This window comes from Ixodes scapularis, unplaced genomic scaffold (genome assembly GCF_016920785.2).
Source record: "Ixodes scapularis isolate PalLabHiFi unplaced genomic scaffold, ASM1692078v2 PGA_scaffold5__190_contigs__length_132052651, whole genome shotgun sequence".
Classification (NCBI taxonomy): domain Eukaryota; kingdom Metazoa; phylum Arthropoda; class Arachnida; order Ixodida; family Ixodidae; genus Ixodes; species Ixodes scapularis.
The window spans coordinates 68,882,721-68,899,688 of record NW_024609880.1 but is presented as its reverse complement, the minus strand read 5'-3'; positions in this window follow the sequence as shown (position 1 = coordinate 68,899,688).

Sequence of the window (16,968 nt, the reverse complement as noted above, 5' to 3'; positions counted from 1 at the left end):
CGAAGCGACCAGGAAAGCTCTCCAGGAGCACTCACACGTAGAGCTTCATTACTGAGTTCTGTACATATTGTAGTAAATTGTGAGTGTGACGTTTACATTCTCTGAATTTCCTAATATTAGTTTCATATATACCAACGTACTCGGCTAAGCGTGACGAAAGTAACAGAGCTTAAAGCCAGCCTGGAAGATACCTCCAAGTTTTTCTCTGTTTTTTGCATATCACACTGGTTCAGTGAGATGAAAAACGAAGTGCTCAGTTCTGGCTCACCACACGTTAGATTATAGGGACATAGTCATTGATGGTATCGTCTATCATATAATGCCACTGTCTAATTAAAATCAATGTGAGGTGACTGTGGCATCTCGTTTCAGATTCACTCTCGTCTCAAGTTCCACGCTATGGGCAATTGTCGGGCTTCATTTGTGCAGTCGACGCTCCTCGTTTTTTTTTAATGTCGAGGTCCTCAAACCTTCCCCGTTTTTCGATTGCGCCTGCGAGATACCTGCAATAATGCTCGCTGCGCACATAATATCATCCTTTAACTAAGACACCATATATACTAAGTATTTTTTATTTTCTTTATTTTCTCCAATGACTTGCATGTATCGCCGCATGTCAAGTGACGGCCACGGCATTAAGGTTGGAGCATACCTGTAAAATAAAATGCGTAAAAAGCACGAGAATAAGAACTTAAAAAAATATAGCTCCAAATTATGGTTTAAGAAAGAAACCACCCGCGTGTATTTGCGATAGGTAAACTGCGAATGTCTACTGTGATAGTGATTGATTTACCACCCAGCACTAAAACATCCTGTGAACTATGCCTTCCCCTCAGCCCACCTTATTGGTCACATCTTCTGATAGTGAGCTAGAAGGACGAGTATTCACGTACCCTATATAAAGTCTTAAGTTCTATCGCTCACAGATTGTAACAAACGTCGAAAACACGTTGTCACCAAAAAAGATTTTACTAAATGGAAGTTTCAGTGCTGTCATGCAACGCGAGAAGCATGCAAGGTTCCGCAACGGTGGGCAGATTGTGCCATCCACGGAAACCGCTGCAATGGTGCTCGCCCCCAAACAAAAACGAACGCGCAAACCTCCCTCTCTTTCTTTTTTATCTGACAATAGCCACACTCTAGGCGTAAGCGAATTTGAAATACCTATGTTCTGAATTGATATTTTCCCCAATATCACAACTTCTACGTAGGCGCGCAAGCTTAAATCCTCACTGTTAAAAATTTGCGTCCCTTTGATTAGCTTAAAAAGAATACTGAATAAAAACTTAAAATATGCGCGAAGCATTCAGAAATAAGGAGAATCAGGTGGATATTACAAGTAAACTGTAATTATGCGCGTATATCCTGGGCGGATGGCTAAATTTTTTGGTCTAAATGCCGGATTTTTCCGAACGCTTTAAAATCAGTCATCGAAAAGCGCGACACGTCTCGGAATATCCGTCGCGCCAACGGCGTTATCGAGCCTCGCACGGACAAGCGTACCGTATAGTTTTGAGCTTTGCCACCTGGTGGAATTATTACGTTACAATTTATCTTAGTCGAAGTTCCCATGTATTGAACGACCGCACTATCGCACCGTCTCATCGATCCCTGCCGTCGTCCTGATCGACACACCACCACAACCGCGGTCGCGGAGTGCTTGCGCAGCAGGTTACCTGTAGTTTTGTTTGTAGGATACCGTATTCACTCGCACAATGAACGCACTCGCGTAATGAACGCACCCCCCAAGTCGGCTCTCAAAATTTCGACTTTTTTTTCACTCGCGCACCCCCAACTCGGATGTCAAAATTTTGACCTCCTCCCCCCACGCGCGCGAAATGAACCCACTTTTCTATCCTGGTGCAGCGAGGTCGCAAAAGCATGGGCAGCATGGGCGAACATAACGCCTCGCAAAAGGCGTTAAAAAGATTCGCAAAGATCCAGCGGAAGCAAAAAAAAAAAAAGAACATGGAGAGGAGCTTTTTTTTTTTTTTTTTTTTGCACAGCGCAGTCTGGACTTTGGGTTCGCGCGCTTCCGCGCGCAAGGAGGTAAGAAAGAGAAGCGCTCTAAGCGAACGAAACAGCTTGCGAAAGGCGGCAAACAGAAAAAAAAAAGAAAAGACAGAACTGAGAAAAAACAAAAACAAAAAGAAGCTTTTTTTTTCTTTGTTTTTGCACAGTGCAGTTTGGTTACGGGGAGCCGCACGCCGCGCGCAAGGAGATAAGAAAGAGGAGCGGGGAAGCCCTCTAAGTACACGAAACAGCTTGCGAAAGGCGGTAAAAAGAAAAAAAAAAGAAAAACACGGAACTGAGAAAAAAAGAAAAAGAGGAGCTTCTTTTTCTTTTTTTGCATAGCGCAGTTTGGTTTTGGGGGGTCGTGCGTCGCGCGCCACGCGCAAGGAGATAAGAAAGATAAGCGGAGAGCCCTCGCCTAAGGAAACAAAAACACTTGCGAAAGGCGGCAAAAAAAAAAAGCAAAAACCCAAGGAACTAAAAAAAAAACTTTTTTTTTTGTTTTGCACAGCTTAGTTTGGTTACGGGGTCGGGCGCCGCGCGCAGAGATAAGAAGTTACTTCGATTTTTCAGGATAAAAGATCCGTTCATTATGCCAGTAAATACGGAGGAAAAAAATTTTACTTCGCGTAATGAACGCCCCCCCCCCCCCTAATTTTGCGTCGATTTTTCGGAAAAAAAGTGCGTTCATTCTGCGAGTAAATACGGTACTACGTGAACACAAACATTATTTCTACGTTGACGAGATTAGCCAACAACGCCGGTGCCGGCTTGCTTGCAAGATCACGGTCAAACGATCCATTTATTCGGTCAAGCTGTGGTGTTGATGGGCCCACGTACCACTTGAGCGACTTTGTTCTCCTTTCACAAGAAAGGTCTTCACTACAAAAATGATTGCAGCACAGGTGCCGAATACGACGGACGAGCGATATGGATAGCTTCGGCAGTTCTCCCTCGTTCACAAACTGGGGGACTGGCGTACCGCCGTCTCAAGATGCACAATATACTACATTGCTTCCCAAGCCCTCTGCCGAAGCCGAAGAACGGCAGCTCGCCCTAAACGCGCTAAATGTTCGTGAACATTTGATTAATCCAACGAAGAAAGGAAAGCGCTCGAAGGAGACGGCTGCCTGACCTTCGACTTCAATCAAAACATTAACGGACGCTTGCTTACACGGCCCAACGTGGCCTACTAAATGGCAGCATTCTCCGTCAACCTCTCGTGTTGGCGCAGAGGCCTAAATCGGTAATACTAGTACGCCGTACTCCGACGGCTCAGCGCAGCCCCTTAGGAGCCAATCAGAGCCGTAGTAGAGAGAGTTTGGTCAATGGGAGGAGCGGGCAGAGCCAGGGCGTGCACCGGACAAAGATAGGGGGCTTGACATGGGGCTCTCTTGGCCAAACAGAAGCCAAAGAAACCAAATATAATCCCTTAGTGGTGGTAGCGATAAACACGTATGATAAGTGCGTAAGAGATACATATAGTAACTCTACATTGATGAAAATATGGCGTGATGTTTCGACTATGATCTTGCAAAAAGATGTAAGAAACAGATGTGCCACTCGAACTCTGTTTTGTTCGGACGGAATCTGACCGCTCGGACGGCAGATTCCCTGCCCTCGACGCTTGGTGTACGGATCACGTCGATTGTTCTGGTGGTCGCGCAAGCTTTTTTATATCTTAATATATCCTCCACCATGAATATGCATGACGGTGATCGAGACGCGCACGATATTTCCAGTCAACAAGAGTTACTCCGACGCATTATGAACTTTGCTTCTCTCTACCGCCGCCAGGATACTATTCGCGACTTCTGGATGTCCACATTCGAATTTGTGAAGACGACATGGAACACTCCTAGCCCGCTTTCAACCAATGGCACGTCCTCATTTGCTTCCTTTACTTCCTAATGAATGGCCAAACTCTCTCGATGTGCGGCTATGGCATAATGACCTTCCAACAACGCCATGGCATAATGGCCTTCCAACAAAGCTACAGAGGAATCCGCTAGGTGAAATTTTTTAATCGTTTAATTCGTTTCGAAATGTATTAACGCGATAACGTCCAAGAGCTCGCGTCGTAGAAAATTCGGCGTCTGCGTCGGCGGGACCGGAAACTCCTTACTGGTCGATAGGATCGATCATGACGTCACAGCCACTTCTGACGTCACGCCACATAACCTTGCGCTGGAATTTAAACAACTGACAACGCTCACGGGTGAGGTCACACTGACACGTGAGGTCAGATGACGTCATGATGGCGTCATGTGTTTGTTTGACGCCACTTGACGTGTGACGCTACCGATTCGGTCACGCACACACGCCTGCACGGCTTCGGAACGAGCGCGGGTTTATATGAGAACGCTTTGCGAACGGGGCCCGATAACGCTATCGCGTTTCACTGTAAAAGGCGAAGCTTAAGAGTCCTTCAAGTTTTTTATTCTAGTTTTTCAACAAATAACTGGTGTGTCTGAAGTCTTTGTGCTCGAGGCAAAGGCAAATAAATCAGTGCTAAGGTTTTCTTTCCGTACCCGTTTAAATACTATGTCCAGAGTGCTAAAACAAGTGTGGCCATAACCTTCCAGAATTGTTTTAAAAGGTTCCTCCTTAAAAAATTAATACAAAACAAAACAAAAAACAAATATGAGTATCAGGTAGCTGAACCTAGTAAATCAGAGATATGCCGGCCTTGAAACTTGAAAAACAGCAATTGTGACCGCCAAGGCGCAACTAACAACAATCAAAAATTGACGTTCAGAGTACCGCATGCAAGGGCTCATAATTATTGTTTTCTGACCGCCAATCAGAAAACAGAATAACGTGTGTGTCTTAACGCTGGCGCATTGGCACAGGGGCAAAGTAACACACGGAAAGAATCAGGAACAAGGAAGACCGTCTGTCGGACGAGCAAGGGCTAATTTTATCTGGCACTCAAACGACGTCCTGATGAAGACAGATGAATAAAATAATCTTGTTGGAGGAAGAGACCGGAGAAAAGACAACTAAAGAAAGAGATAAGATAGAAAGAGAGAAAGGAAAAAGGGGGGGGGGGGGCGAGATTGTTTGAAACGCTGCCAAGCCCTGCCCAAACTGTGCGAAAAGATAAAAACACCATTTTTTACACGAGAGTACAAAGTGCGATGTTTGCGTTAAGTATTAAAGACTGAAGGAAGATTTCCATGTTAAGAAAAGAATGAAAACAAACAAAATTGATCGTAATTTTCGCGGAATAAGGGATGAAATTGTCTGACTTAACACGAACGTAAACCTTATTAGAGTATAAAATACAAAAAAAAAATTGCTAAATAAAGTGTAAAAACGAACAAAGAAAGAAAGATGTGAAGGAATCCTTAGAGAGAAAGAGCGGTTAGACGATAGAAAAAAGGGCAATCGGAGAAGTGATAGGGATTAAGGCAGAACAAAGCGCAAAAACAATAAACAACAAAGAAAACGAGGCACCTTCGGCAGAAAAATTAGAGGGGAAGCGAGGGAACAGCGTCGAAGACAATGAACGAATAACATCGGAAACAAAAACGTGGCTGAAAGGAAGGTAGGTGAAGCAAAAAAACGAGCGACAAAAGCAAAACGACGCAACACAACGGCGCGAGGCAAATGGTATTTTTGCCGGGCGGTTTCACGGCCGTACCGCGATGTCGTCCTGATCTGGGTTTGAGCCTCAATTCTTTCTGTCTTCACCTGCTTTTCAAGAAGATTGCAGCATGCGGTGGGCTCGGGGAAACCCAATTATCGTGGATTGCGCCGGCAGTCAAGAAAAGAACCAGCATTCCCGCTTATTCGTCCCAAAGTTCTGGAGGCAGAGAGATTTTTTACGTCTGCGTAACTGCCGTACACGACGAAGCATAGAACAAACATTACCTAGACCGCAAAAAACTAAACTTGACTGAAGCGTGTAAGGGCAAGCATTCTCAACGTTCAGACTGCTTCTTTGGTGACCATTTGAGGGGCGTAGTGACACCAGAGCCCCCTTTAAGGCAAGGCACGATAGTTTCGTCGTAAACTTGCACCGTAGATTGTCAGAGGGCTAGGTGACACAACACTCAAAGTTAAAATAAATATTTAATGTACTTTTCTTGCACATATAGAAGCCATTTATATCCAAAGTAAATTAAGGAAAAATGACAAAACCTCGCTCTGAAAAAATGACCATGAAAATACTTTATTCATAGACTACATTTTGCGACATTCTCTGAAATACATATTTCCAAAGATATATCAAAATTCTAATTAATTTCCAGATCAGACAAGAACACGCTTAATTAAAAATTAGGGGCTCCGGCACACCTCTTGATGGGAGTAATCTGGTGTAATTGATTGGCGTGCTATGATACCCAGGCAATCACACTCCTCGAATTGATAATTTTGTGAATCTAGCCTGCAGGGTTCAATGCAAAGGAACTCTAAAGCCGTGGAAGAAACATTATAGGCTTCAAAAATTTTATTACTACTTATTAATATTTTATGACTGTCATCTTATATATTCTTGGGGAACATTCCGATGTTTGTTGTGGCTCAGATGTTCCTTAACATCTGTGAGGCGTTGATGTCCAAGAAAGTTAGGGATCATAGCGATTTCTGTTAAACTTTTGGGCGTATATATTTCTATCTGTCACTTATACTTCAAGGAGATAGACTGATGATTTATATGAACGAAGTGAAGACCTTTCTTTGCCACCAGGTAATCAAATCTTATGCTGCCCCGCATAATGGTGGCATGGAACAAAGTCTGCGTCGTGTCTTGCAATCTCGGACCTCTTATTGAGCTTGAATATCGAGCGTGACAACGAAATCGTACCTCTGGACAATAAGCGAGTTTCACTTCCTACCGCTCCGTCATGAAGCTCCTGGGCTGATGTCGCATTCTAAAAATAAAGAGTATATTCTTACCCTTTCGTCCCAAATACGACACCCCAAAACTTCAGTTGGATGTACAGCGCACCAAAACTTTTAGAAGGGGCTCGAGAACGGTGCTATATACCTCATTAAACACCAAAAGTATGTATCAAAGACTGCGGGAAAAAAAACACAGAGGTTTCACAGTAGGGTCAAGAAAGCCCCAATTACTTTTTCGTAATCCGTAGCAGGTACATTAGCTAATTTAATAAGTTGTACCACTCGGCTATCAAGCCGCTCGTGGAAGTTGATACCGTCGGTTCGACATCAGCGCGCTGTACGCCGAACTGAAGTTTAGGGCTGTCGTATATGGGACAAGGGGTGTAAGAATACACCCTTTTTTTTGCATACTATTTCATCGAGGGCGAGGAAACCTCAAGCGGTCGCTAAACGCTCCTGGGCCGAGCTTTTACTTTTTTCTGAACTCGTATCGAACTATAGCAGATTACAACTCTCGATGCATTTGAATTACCAGTAACCCAGCGTCCTTTATTCGGCTAACTCAGCGATGACCGCAAAAAAATAAAATTACTAACATTAAGTTTTTTTTTTTTTTTTTTTTTTGAGAACAAGGCAGGCTATGTTGTAAGTTCTAAAACCAAGAGGGCGGCTTCACGAGACGCCTTTTCTCTCCCGCTAAGCCGCATTTCATCATGTCGATGAACGTCAAACGTCCCTTCGCCATTTATCTACACACACACTGTTAGTTGTTGGCGTTTTAATTTTTTCTTTTTTTTATTGCGTTGGTGAAACCTAGAAGCATGGAGAGTGGCTCCGTGAATGGCTGTATTTAGTAAGACCGGGGGCGTATTTAGGCTTTATGTATCGAAGTTCATTCCGAATTGTTTCTATTTGCAATCATCCGGGTGGCGTGCTTGCATCTACTGGGACGGGTCGACTTCTGGATCGCCTGCTCGTATTAAGTCCGAATAAAGACCGGTATATTTAAAACAAATCTACTAACAGATGATGCTTTTTTGGGTCACCGACTACTCGGAAAACGCAATCAATCATTAAAAAAGAAATTTGTTGAGCTGCAAACTTGGCCGCCTTTGAAAAGAAAAATATGCGTCGAATATACATCAACATGACCTCTGGCGAGCTTCCTACCTGAAAGTACATAACCTGAAAAAAAAAACTGGGTTGTGCGTATGTTTATACACCCTAGATCTTGATCTGCCTCAACGGGCGACCAGTCTCCCAGCTGCAGATAAGAAATTTAGCCAGTGCAGTACAACCGCTAGCCTGGGGTCTTTAACGTGCACCACGCAGTAGTGATACACAACCGCACGCCGGTGCGGTGCTCAATACATAGCGTGAAACTGCCCTATATAGAGTTAACCGCAGACTTTCTGAGTGTGTGTGTGTATTCAAATTTATTTTGATGCAATATATCTACATTAGTTATGTGGTGAAATCTAAGCTAAGGCTCATTCATGCCGTTGCGTTCTAGTAAGTTTAGCTACGTTGCATGTACTTGGGTGGAGGTACGACAGCGAGTTACTACTGCAACGGAGCAGTCCAACGTCAGTCTTACTTTACACATCGGCATCAGTCCTCTCAGAAAAGAAGTGAACTTAGTCAAGCGCTGCTGTGGGAATTTGACTTAAGGGGAAAGCCTTATACTTTGTTTTTCTTACGAATTAGCTTGCCACCTTAAAAAAATAAACAATAAAAATAAAAATCTTTACATGGCTTAGATGGAACACTCCTTTATTTTGGAATCCTTTTCCACAAAAAAAAAAGAAATAAATATCAGTATTTCAACCGTCCGGCGTAACTTAGGGGGGGGGGGGGGGGGGAAGTGTAGCTCTGCTCTGAGCCCCGCCTATAACTTAATATGTTTAGCTAGTTTAGCACCGTTTCTAGGCTTTCATTGGTTGGAGAGATGATTAACGTGTGGAATGTTCGTTGTAGAATTGTTTGTCTGCGCCATAATAGTTTTTATTTTTATCAAAAATATTATTTTGTTTGTCAAGCAATCTAGATAGCGGCATTATTGTTTTTGAAAAAGATCACGATATTGCTTCTACCACTTCGTAACATGGCTGCATGCATTTACGGCATCCTCAATGCGCGTATCTCGTTCAGCTCGTTTATTCTTATGTGGAGCGCAAGTTCGTCTCCTTCTTTTGCAGGGGTTGTGGTGACGTCACAAAGCCGAACTCTAATTGGCTCTGATTGAAGGATAGTGAGTAGACCTCAAGGCAAGCTGCCTTGAGGTCTACCCACTATCCTCCAATCAGAGCCAGTCATAGATTGGCGTCGTTGTGACATCACCGCAATTCCTGAAGAAGCAGACGACTTGCTCTTCACATTAGTGTTAATTGTTCTGCGTTCAACGAGGTGTTTAGACGAAGATCTCGACAACCAACCTTGTTTGCAGGAAAACGCCGCCGCAAGTACGCACCTTAGGAAGCGCTGTGCGGGTGCCTCTTTTTGTAGACTCTCACATAAACTACTTTGATTGATCTGACATGATTTGTTCATTTGCGCGTGTCATTGCTGAACAAAAATGTTTCCAGTAAAAGCGGCGTCGCTGCTTTGTGAATTGTGCAACCATCGAGATTGCGACCATGGCTTCAATACTGAGAAAATACCTATAGACGGGTAAGAATTTGCGAGTCATTTGGTTGGAGGCAATCGGGCATTCGGCTTACATCAAGTATGCTCAGAGGTTTCCGACGTTTCGCTTCGAAAGACAAGTCACTCTCAAGTTTCGCGGTGCAACTGGCATTCTAATGCCAATATTTTCAGTCTCGGTTTTAAATGCGCGTTATGACGCTAACCCACGTTGCTCGCGAATGCCGCTCAACAAAAAACAAGAACAGAAAACGTTAAAAGATTGCATATTGATTTGGTTAATATATTAGTCCTTTCGGACGCCTTTTACCGCACAACGGACGACGCTCACAGACGCTTGTATTGGACCTTAGCTCGTGAATAATGGAACGCTAGAACGCCGCTTTCAGGGTCGTGTCTTGCGAGCGTTGCAGTCGCTTTGAGACAGAGGAAGACTAGCAGACGAACGCAGGCCGTAATGGTCGCTTACGTGCCGCTTTCATGGCCGCGTCTTACGTGCGTTGCAGACGACGGTAGACGCTAGTAGAATCGCAGACGATGCAGGAGGCCGCCGAGCGTCTGTTCGCACGACTGGCAGGTGGTGTCAGACGCCAGGCTAGACTCACCGGACGCGTGCAGTACGTCGTGACAGGGGGACACTAGGGTTGCAAGCGTGTTCGGCCATGCAGCCAGTATTAATGGGCGAGATCACTGATCTGTGGGCGGGGCTTAGAGCGAGCGCTGACCTCCACCTAAATTTTGTGTAACAGCGCAAACAGTGAGCAATTTTTATTTTGTAAGGAAAAAAAATGTCCATCCAGGTTTTTTTGAAGACTATTTTTTTAACTATTTCCGTGTCCCTTTGAGCGACTGGTTAAGTGCTCGGGATCTCTAATGTTCGCAAGCTGGGCGGGTTTACTCTGTCACTTTCATTATTGTAATAGGCATAAAGCTCCATTTGCAGCTTATAGGGCAGAGCCTTGTCCGGATAACAGTTAGATCCTTCGCATCTGATCCTCATCAGCAGACAAGGTATACGCACCCGAACCTCATTCGCAAAATTGTTGCGTTCTTGTACCCGCATCCGATCCGTATCCGCATACCTTGTATTCGCATCTGAACCGCGTCCGTAAAATTCCGAACAGCATCCGGCCCGATAAACGTGCATTCATTTTGCCATCAAAAAGTCAAGAGTGAATAAAAAAAAAAAAAGAACTGAATGGTATCTTATAAGCCGTTTGCTTATATTTGTACAAAGACTCTCAGAGGAAAAATACGGTTAAAGTCTTTTTATTGTACTTTGTTTTATTGTACGCATTATATAACCGATAATCCATCCAGTGACTCTTCGCGTAACTGAACACACGATTGCAGTTATGCGATCGTCCTGGGAGTCTGTGGCACTCTGTTTTAAGAGGGGCACACAAAAAAGGAAAATTTCAATATTATTTTTTTTTTTGTAACAACCATCTCAGGTGGATGTTTCTTTTCTAAACATTAAAATTAGCAAAGAAGAAGTTTATAATATTGTGCTGTTTTATTCAACTAAAATTAAAAATAAGAAAAGTAGGAGTGGGGAGGCGGTAACTCGCCGAGGCGGGAAACTCGCATATGCGGAGTATGACGTGAGCACACCACAGGAAGATTTCAATATATTAAATAATGGTAACACTTTCTATCGGTTTTAGTTATAAACCCAAACCCGCGGCTGTGTGCATCGATCCATATATTTAGTAGCAACTTGGCAACTGCCGAGAAAATAAAGAAAACGCGCAAACACGCCTTGTTTCATTTGTCGAGGCTGCTCTATAGAAACCGCATATCGTAAACAAAGTACGGATCCACAGTGGTTCGCCTTTTTTTAAATACAAGGTACGCTAATCAGAAGTCTCTCTCAGTTGGTACGCTCGATGCTGGGATGATAGGCACGAACTGTGCTTCAAGACTCAGGTACAGAAACTCGTGTTGGCCAAGTTCCACCACTCCAGAAGATCGAATCCAGTCTTCTGGTACACTTGTGAAAGATGTATTTTTCGGCTTCATCACTTGCATTTTCCGCTACTTTGTCATAGTGTCCTCCAATGCAAATAGCGTGCCATTCAGACATTTTCTTTTTTTTTTTTCGAAGAGGGTTCTGAAGCGGAGATAACATTGACATCTTCGACCTGACCTTCGTTTGTCACTCGACGTTCTTTGGCAGCAACGATTATCTTCCAGACGTCTTATGTGCAGTACGCCTTTCTGAGTTGTTGTCGAGCAGAGCATGCTTTCGAGTTTGGGGTGTAGAAACACAGCCATTTTGTGCAAGTAATGCAATTGCGGATTTTCATAAAGGAGCCAGTAGTATATGTGTACTTGAGCGCCTGTAGACGCTCAGGGTGTTTATTTACATTCTCTAAGTGCTTAAGAAGTCGCGTTTGCCAGTCGATCACCAAGTAGGGATTGTACGATATGACGACTCCAGTCATCACTCGCCGCCTTGAAAGGCCCAAGAAAGTTTAGGAGGCACTGCAAGTTACTTTTCTTTGGGTCGTCGATGTGGCTTGTTTTTACTCTCTTTGTCAGAACTTCAACGATTTGGTCCCACTGCTGAAGAGTAGATGCAAAATTGACGACCGTGTTGTTCCCTCAAGTCTCGACGTCTCCCATCAGCGAGAACTCCGACCAGCATTGAAATCAAGATAGCTTTGAGCTTCTAAATTTTGTGTGGTTTGTACATTTTGGGTTTTATTCACCCAAAAAACTTTTTTTGCACTTTTCCTGCCAAACAAAAACACGCTTTCCCGGGACAATTGATGTCCCAGCATTTCTTACTATTTCCAGGGGCATCATCTTTGGCAACATAGAACGCTCTATAGCGATCTCAGGTGAGAGTCCGGGCTTTCTTGGCGTAAAGAACAATTTTATCCTCGATATACACATCTGTATTAATTGGGGGGCTAGTTGGTTGAACATCTAGACGGTGGTCTAGATGTTCTCAGTCTTTTGCGCTTTCAAAACCACCGTCTAGATACACATCTGTTTTTAAGAGAATATTTTTCTTCCACAAAACATTCGTAGGTGCACTTCATGGTATCCCTTACTTATTCACTCAACACTAAGCGGCCGCACGCGCTTATGGGCCTCCATCAAAAAAAAAAAAAATCTAGATCCAGACCCGCAAATATCTACATCCGATTTCCATCCGCAGGCGCGGGCATCCGCATCCGCATGCAATCCGGGATCCGCAATATCGAATTCATATTTATCCGCATCCGCCAGTTGACTGCGGATACCTGCGAAGTATCCGCCGGTAATCGACTGCTTTGCAGGGCTTTAGTGGCAAGTTCCTTTCCATAGTCGAACGTGGCTATGAATGAGAATAATGAAGAGCTTCACAGAAAACATGCGAGCACAAAAATGAACTTCAGATAAAGAAATAAAAGCGTCTAGTATTACTCATAATGATGCTAGCAAGGTCCAACCTTTTTTATATTTATTTGCTCGTCTTACTCACGCAGTACATTTACATCCAAAAAGGTAGGCTCTCTTTCCCAACACTGTCTCTCTTTTCTCAGCCAAACTGAAAAAGTCAATTTTGAGATTTCTTTTGAATGTTCCCATCAGTCAAGGTAATCCAATATTGTTGATACAAAATCTGGTCGCCTACATCACGTGTTTTTCTTATTATCGACACCTATTTATCTCATTTCTTTTCTGCCTGATGACGTTACAACACGTAGCACACACAAAAAAAAAGCAAACATTTTTTTTTTTTTAATTTCTTTTAGCTGACTGGGCTAAATGACGCAAACGTTGAGTTTACGTGCTCGACTGTTTGTTGGTCGGTTGGCCAGTGGCGCAGTGGTGATTGAGAGGAGAGATTTGTGTCCCAGCGGAACACCACACGGTCAGTCCATACCCGCTGAGAGTCCTGTTGCCTTCGTGGTCCGGTGACCGCGACTCCAACTACGAGTGCACTTTGCTGCGGAGTTTTTGGGAACACACGTACGGCGCCGGGAACGTGCCTGCTTTTCGGGCAAGCCAGGTCGAGGTGCTTTGTGTTTTGGGTGCGAGGCGAAGGTCGGACGGCGTTGCCCTGTCCTTGCGCTGTGACGTCAGGCTTCAATGAGCTTCTTACCCCAGACAGAAACACTGTAGCTATATTTTCGGTGTCGCAGTGTTCGGTCGCCGCGCATCCTGTAATACATACTTTGGAGGCTCTTGAAAAATGTTAAATGAAGTGAAATAAAAAAAAAAATAAAGATTCAGCTGAAAAACTTTTCTTTGTTCGCTTCTTGTGGCAGCTGTCGATGTTTTAAATTGGTATGCTATACAGTGTACGACATGAGAGCCGTATAGCAACTATTCCGCTAAAAGTACATCTGTGAAAGGTATAAATTTAACAATGTTTCTTTAAGACACATTTGGTTTCTTATTAGAAACCTGAGTTTCTCAGAGACCACGACAACGTTAAGTAGAATAATAATGGAGGTGCATGCTGGGGTGTTGAAAAACATTGAATACGGTGGAGAGCCAGCACCCTCTTAAAACTATGAGTCTATACATTCCTTCATAAAAGGAGGAACGACTTGTCTCCTATGTTCCTTTAGAAACGGAGCAACGTTTTCCCGGCAAACGGGAAGCAAAGTTCCTCCCTCGTCTGGGTAGCAAAATGGCGGCTTCAAATCTAGTGAATCGAGCTCTCTAACGCTTTAAGAGTACGTCAGGACGCTACGGATATCGTCAGTCGCAACGGGGAATGCCACCGCGATTTAACCAAAAAGAGCCTAGCATAGTTTTCGAACAGGCAAACACGTCGCACCATTGGCAACGCCAACGCCCCCCCCCCCCCCCCCTCCTTTCCCCACAAATCAACCTGTTGAGCAGTTATCGCAAGAAACGCAGCCAACCGCTTCTCACCCATGTCTAAACAAGTGTCTGCTTCCGGTTTTAGAGCTGTGGAAAATGAAAACATGACACGAGTTTTTTTGTTGTTGTTGTTTATTGCCCAGAGGAAAGGCCCGCAGGCCTAAGTGGGAAAGGAATTAAAGGAAGCGGGGAGGCCGGCGGTATGGACGAAGTCTAGAAGGCTTCGAGCGCAGGCGTTGTTGGTCGTCCAGGTCTTGTAGGCCTCCGGATCGTCCCACCGTATCCCCGCCTGGAGGACGTAGTGCTCCCGATCCGCCCGTATCCCCGGGCAGGTCCAGATGAGATGGCGAACATCCACCTGGTCCGCCGGAGCGGGGCAACACGAGTTTTTCACGAACTGTATTTATTGCCGAAGCCGACTTACCACGCAGGAAAGGAAATGTGTTTGCAGTCATTCAGACTGCTTGTTTTCAACATTACTAATGTTTAACAGAGACAACCGAAAACCGGCCACTGGGCGCACGTCAGGTTTCACCCTCGACATTCCACGCGATACATTTCATTCGTTAACACCGCACGTCCAAGAGGAGTCGTTAACAATTCGCGAAGCCAAAAGTCGTTCCTGAAAGAACGTACTTGGCTCATTGCACGATTTAAAAAATAACGCGAAGCGTGAAAGAAGGTTAAATCAATAGCCACCTGGTGGCAGGCAAAGGTTCCGCGCTAGGTACTGTCAAATTCATCGGCAAAAGAAAAAAAGATGTTTATCCACTATATCGATTTGGACATCTTTATTCTACATACACATTCACCTCGTGTGCCACTACATACAATGCAGTACAGTTTCTTATACAGCGGTAACGTGCACATACATAGTACATACATACATCAACATAAACGCACACTATACCCCTTCCCCTGACTCGTACACTTCGCTTCCTGCTTTTACTCCTCGTTTTGAGTACGGATTTTCACGATGATCTTCTAAGCAATAAATAATGTTACCACTATGCCGATTTCTTTCTCAGCAATATTACTGGTCGGAAGCTTCAGCGTGAACGTTTTCTTTTTTACTAGAAGATAAATCTCCTAGTAAAAAAAAAAAAAAAAAAAAAAAAAAACGTTCCCGCTGAAATTGTAACAACGAAGCATGGCCGGCGGAAAACCTACCTGCTGTTGATCTTGACGATCCAGAAATCGATCCACTAGTTCAATGGAAGATGGTGAACAGCAGACTCTAATCTCAAGCCGTGTCCAACCTTGTCTCCCACCCTCAAGAGCTATACTTTGTGCAATGGGTCTAGTAGTTCCTGCAGGAAAATGTTCTCTACAGACGCTGGGAGTTCGCTGCCGGTGGATGTGTCTTCTGGCACATCGACCGGCATTCATATATTCAATAATCACTTGTTTTCCTCTTGTTCAAGATATATATACAGGGTGTTTCACAAAAGGTGGACAAATTCGATATTGCTGGAACTACGCGTCCCAAAAAAAAAAAAAAAAGGCTTGTGTCATTTTGGTCCTGGGCCAGAGGCCTATTTAAGAAAATAATTAATGCCCTAGATAATTAGATTGTTAATTATTTTTGCGTAATTAATTTTTCTAATATTGTGTTTATGGGCATGGTTTTAAAGAAAATTGGTCAGTGTTTTTCGATGATGCTGAGGAATTTTCTAATAGAAACAATGCCCTTAAGCACAATATAAAAAAAAGTTAATCACGCAAAACTAATGACCAATCTAATTATCCCGGACATAATAATTTTCCAAAATAGGCCACTGGCCCAGGGCGAAAGCGGAACAAGCCTTTTTTTGGCGCGACGCATAGTTTTCTGAATATCGAATTTATCCCCTTTACGTGAAATACCCTGGATATGCAAGGAGTTTTTTTAAGTTTTAGAGTTATTTACAGAAAAGCCGTGAAAGCTACACTTATACGGTTTCTGCAGGTAAGTAATACGGTCAGGTGGACTTAGTATAGAGGGCTAGTCGTAATGGGCCAGTCGGCAAATTAATTATAATTTGCTCAATATTTTATTAATTAATAAAAATATGTATACGGTTCCATTTGGAAACTTGCTGAGCGTCATCGAAAACTACTAAATCATTTCTGTTTAGAATGATATAACGCATGGGCAGCATTTTACGGCGTTCCGTCAAAAAAGCTCCGTTTGGACGCGTTTCTATGATTCAGTTTCTTATCGGAACGCATCTATGTGCTCGCGATCCTGCTCCCCAGTGGCTGAGGCGCGCAACACACGTGCGCCCTACTCCCCTTCATTCTACGAGGGAGGCGAGGGGGTGCATTCGCGCCGCGACTACCGGGGAGCAGGACCGCGGGCGCAAAGATGCGCTCCGACAAGAAACTGGAATCTAGAAACGCGTCCAAATAGAGCGTTTTTCAGAATGTTGTAAAATGCTGACCCTGTCTTGTATCTTCCTAAACAGTTGATTTAGAGGTTTTCTAGAATGCTTAACAAGTTCCCAATTAGAGAAATATCTCTATTTTTCGTCATTAAAAAGTGAATTATCAAATCAAACTTAATTAGCCTACTGATCGTTACGATTATCCCCCTATACTATACCCCGCTGCCCACATAACTTACCTGCACAAACCGTGTAAGTGTAGCTT